The sequence below is a fragment of the Canis lupus genome, chromosome 20 (genome assembly GCF_048164855.1).
Source record: "Canis lupus baileyi chromosome 20, mCanLup2.hap1, whole genome shotgun sequence".
NCBI classification, from domain to species: domain Eukaryota; kingdom Metazoa; phylum Chordata; class Mammalia; order Carnivora; family Canidae; genus Canis; species Canis lupus.
The window spans coordinates 47,340,852-47,345,602 of NC_132857.1; the positions used below are offsets into that span (position 1 = coordinate 47,340,852).

At 36.4% G+C, this 4,751-nt stretch overlaps 1 long non-coding RNA gene across 1 annotated transcript; it reads left to right on the plus strand.

The window, feature by feature from the left end:
* The first annotated feature begins 264 nt into the window (after positions 1 to 264).
* LOC140612119 (uncharacterized) lies at positions 265 to 3,341 on the plus strand. The gene is made up of 3 exons (XR_012013428.1): positions 265 to 389; positions 1,021 to 1,298; positions 3,059 to 3,341. It is a non-coding gene; the product is annotated as an uncharacterized lncRNA (long non-coding RNA).
* Positions 3,342 to 4,751: the final 1,410 nt, after the last annotated feature.

The following is a 4,751-nucleotide window of genomic DNA, read 5'->3' on the forward strand; positions in this document are numbered from 1 at the left end:
AGAGGCCATGTGGAGTATAGGTTAATTTAATTTGTTCTGAGAATAATGAGTACCATGAATCCATTACAAGTGATATAAATCAACTGGTGTTGGCTTAAATGCAAAAATTCAGATAGATTTTAATGGGTTTTCTTAAAAATGCCTACACTTCACTGTCAGCATCCTACTACTGTTAAAAAACATTTTTCTAAGCAAAATCTGGTCATATTGATTGAACGCTCCAAACATGACCTCCATTTATAATTTGTGTTTCATTTTATCTCTAGAAATGATCAAAACAAAGAATTATCTGAATAATCTACCCTAACACCTGGTCATTCTACTCTACTGTATGGAAAGAATTGTCTATTCAATGAATCAATTACTTCCCAGCTTAATTTAATGCACAGGTTCGCACTTCTAATTTTGACTACTATAGTCATGATTTAAATTATAGCAAAACCACATCTTCCATATCCATTCATCTATGGATGGAAACCTAGTTGCTTCCATATCTTGGCTATTATAAATAATACTGCAACTAACATAAGGGTACATATATCTTTTTGAATTAGTGTTTTTGTTTTCTTTGGGTAAATACCAGTAATGAAATTATTGGATCATGTGGTATTTCTATTTTTAATGTTTATATGTATTGAATATTCTGCATTGCTCCAAAGAACACTAATTCTGAAAGGTATAGAAGCAAAAGCTGACAGTTTACTTTGAGTATTACTATGCACTTAACATTAAGGTCATGTTCTTGGATTCTGGTCTTCAAAATAAATGAAATCTTGAATGTCTATTTAACCTGAACTTCTTAGTAAAGAAAACTATGTCCCTAATTTTTACTATGGTGAAGCCTGAAGATATGAGAATCTTTCTGAATATGATAATCATATGAAATTATTTCTCTATAAACACAATGTACACTTGGTAACCTTGTACATTTTGTGGGTTTTTTCCTTTTTTAAATGCTTGTTGTGCTCTTTATTTGGTGAGCCAATCTTCTTAATGTCTGACTCTCTTGCATTTCTGCAGGAAACTTTTTCTCTTCCTTTCTAAATGATTTTGTCTCTGAATTTACTCTTGACTAAGAGAAGGACTGCAAATACCAGAGGCAGGCCACATTCTAAATTCCAACGAAGTTGGTATCAGCAATGCTTTTGCAGCAGCAACTACTACCACACCAACTTGGGCAGGAGGAGGAATGTCCACGACACTGGTAAAACTAGGAAAACTCAAGACTGAGACAAACTCAGACAAACTGTCAGTGCTAACAACAGGAAGACTTCAGCGATGGTTTTATGACAATAATGGTGGGCAATAGAGGAGGTAGAAATTGTGGTAGCCGATTTCTAAAGGGTTCCAAGGCCAGTTTAGCCAACAGATTGTAATAGCATTAGGAGGTACCTTAGTTGTTTACAGATTACAAAGACCAGGAACAATAAAAGTGGGTGTCATATAAGGGGCAGGACAGCAGAAAAGAGGAAAGTCTCTGTGAAAGAAGATGCAGGATGTTGAGATGTTGCAGGAGGCAGGGCCACAACAATAATGGTCTCTCCCTATGCTAATAGTTGGCTTTAACATTCTATAAATATTAGTGAAAAAAATAGTAAAGTTGATGTATATAAGTGTTCAAGTAATATCCTTCAAAAGAGTTCACAACCATGGCATTTGGTGGGAATGAATTAGTTATTTGCTTTATCATGGAATTTGGTCTGCCTAGAAAAGGAGATAACTTTTTCTAGTTTCACAAAGGTGTCATTTGGGTTAAAGGTGACCTTGCAAAAGACTATCTTAAGAGCAAACTAAACAAGATGCCATTGTCCTTTCAGAACAGACACAGATGCAGAGCCAGCCAGTAAAAATTCGTCACTGAGGCTAAGTGGCTAGTATTAAGGGGGATTCTTGGGAGGGCCACCTGAGAGGCATTTTCACATAGTACCTGCACTCAGAAGGGCCCTGCCCTTGGCTTAATGCTCGGCTGTTACCATCTTTTTTTTTTTTTATTTTAAAAAATATTTGTTTGTTTATTTATGAGAGACACAGAGAGGGAAGCAGAGACATAGGCAGGGGGAGAAGCAGGCTTCCTGTGGGGACCCTGACTTGGGACTCCATCCCAGGACCCCGGGATCATGATTTGAGTCGAAGGCAGATGCTCAACCACTGAACCTCCCAGGTGTCCTATGCTGTCAACACCTTGAATTTTTTTAATAAAGTCATCTTTGACCTTGTATTTTATAAATGAAGTATGAGAATGCATCATGGATGCAGGCAAAGGGAAGACATGTAACATGGATGTTTTTGCCTCATTTACATATAGCAGACATGCTGCCCCACGAGCACAGAATTCCAGTGAACTCACAATGTGGGGCAGTTCGGCAAGGCTCAAGAGTACAAGTTAAGCATGTTTACCTCTATGTCTGGATAAGCAGAGGCACTGACAACCTTTAGAGAGACCATACAAGACATTTGAACCTAAATTTGCTTCAAACATAGAAAGGACAACAGTGTTCTAAGTAACACCGATGACCAAAGCATTTTATTATATCCTTTTTTTTACTCATATTACCTCCTTACATTAGCCAACAACTTATTCTGAACATGATGACACAGAAGGAAAGGAAAAGATAGGGCAACCCAAGGTTCCTTTTCCTTTCAGTTTTTCCTTATTTATCAGTAAGCAGAAGGTAGAGAATGCTAGTAGAATACATATGTAGCAAGAAGTGGAGAAAACAACAATAACATACAGTTGAGTTAGTCGTGTGCAGCATTTCCACTGTTCTGGTAAGAATGAAATACATTTTGTATGCATGAGTTAGGAAATACAAATTGTGTAATTTTGGCAATTCCATGTATAAGCTCAACACTTTTATTTGCATTTAACACTGGCATTGAACAATATAAAGAACAACAGAATTCATGCTGACAATTTAAATTTTTAATTTTTCTTTAATTAGAATAAAATTAAGTGGTAAATAAAAAGCACCATCATGTATTGACAGATAATGAAGGAAAGAACAAACTTTACATTTTAATACCTTTAATGGCATTTTTCTTCTCGCTTTTCCATCAGGAAACTCTACATTTTCCTTTTGCCCTGGCCTTGCTTACTGCACTGATGAAGTCAGAGGAGAGACTTCCAGACTTTGAGGAGGATGGTTCTGACCTAGAGGTGAAAATAAGGGCATGGGTTCCTTTCAGTGAGCTGAGAATTCAGAAAATTTTGAAGAGATGCACATATACCCAGGGGTGACAAAAGAGCAACCTTGCTTGCAGAGTGTAGGGAAAACAAGAAAAAACACAAAACCAATCTTTTAAAAGTGTGAAACATAACCCTGAGGGTGAAAAAATACATATAAAAAATATAGAAACAACTGAAAAATCTTTAGGAAATTATAGGGAAACTAACAAACTTGTGCCAAATACTGTAACAACCAATCATTTGTTAAAATTTTGCAGTAAAGTACAGTTGAAACTATTCTTAATCATAAGTAATGTGCTCATAAAAACACGTAAATAATTTAGACTCATGAGAATGTAACCTTTAATGTTCTCTAGAAGCAGACTTGCAATTTTCTATCTTATTTCTAATTAGGAGCTACATCACTATAGATTGATGAAAATTTATTCTATCAATGACCTTAAGTAAGCTGAAAGGGTGAACATCTCAGCAGCAAATAGTGTAAAATGAGCCACAGCCAATCAAGACTAATGTTACCGCCACAGGGAAGGAAGGGTAGAAATGTCTAGCTTGTACACAGAACTTTTTTGCTCCAGAAGAATAAGAGACACTGAGAGAAATGAAACACATTCAGATTATTGCTTGGGGAAAAAAAATGAGTTTCCTGAAAGAGTACCACATATTGTAATGCCGAGCCTTGGCAATAAGTTTACTGCCCTTGTCTGGTCAGTTGGCCAAGAATTCCTTCAGATCAGGGTTGTAACGTTACGTGGGACTTTGGAGTCAGAAAAGCCTTAAGTGAAATACCAGCTCTCCCACTTACTGGCTATGTGAGTAAGAACAAATCATTTAATCTGTGCAGTCCTTGGTTTCTATATGTGTAAAATGGGGATAGAAAGTACTTATGCTTCAGGGTTGATGTGAACTTTACATGAATTAATTGCCATGAGAGACTTAGCCTAACGGGTAACATAGAATGGATAATTGCTATTATCTATATATAAACATACTTAATTATTATTCATGCACATATTACATGTGCATACTCAATAAATTGTTGCGATTACAGTTGCAGGATTACTGTATAGCTAAAACAGGGTTATAGAACAGACCCCACATAGATAACAGTTAAAATTTGGAAAATATCACCTACAACATGATTAAGGGCACTGAGATTCACATTTCAAATTCTTTTCTCTGGACACCTGGGTGGCCCAGTGGTTGAGCCTTTGGCTCAGATCGTGGTCCCAGGGTCCTGGGATCAGGTCCCACATCAGGCTTCCCTGAAGGGAATCTGCTTCTCTTCTGCCCATGTCTCTGCCTCTCTGTCTTTCTCTTATGAATTAATAAATAAAATCTTAAAAAATAATAATAATAAATAAAATCCTTTTTGTTCCAGGTAAATGGGTAGTGTGTTATGTGGGTCAATTTAACAGCAGAGTACTTCTCTTCAAGGCAAGTTGCTGAGAGATAACCCCTTCAAATATATGTTTAAAACAGCAGGTTTTGACTGATGATAAGAATAAAGAAAAAAAAAATGAAGAAAGGAGAGAGAAATTTAATCCACAGAGAGCTCAATGCCGAA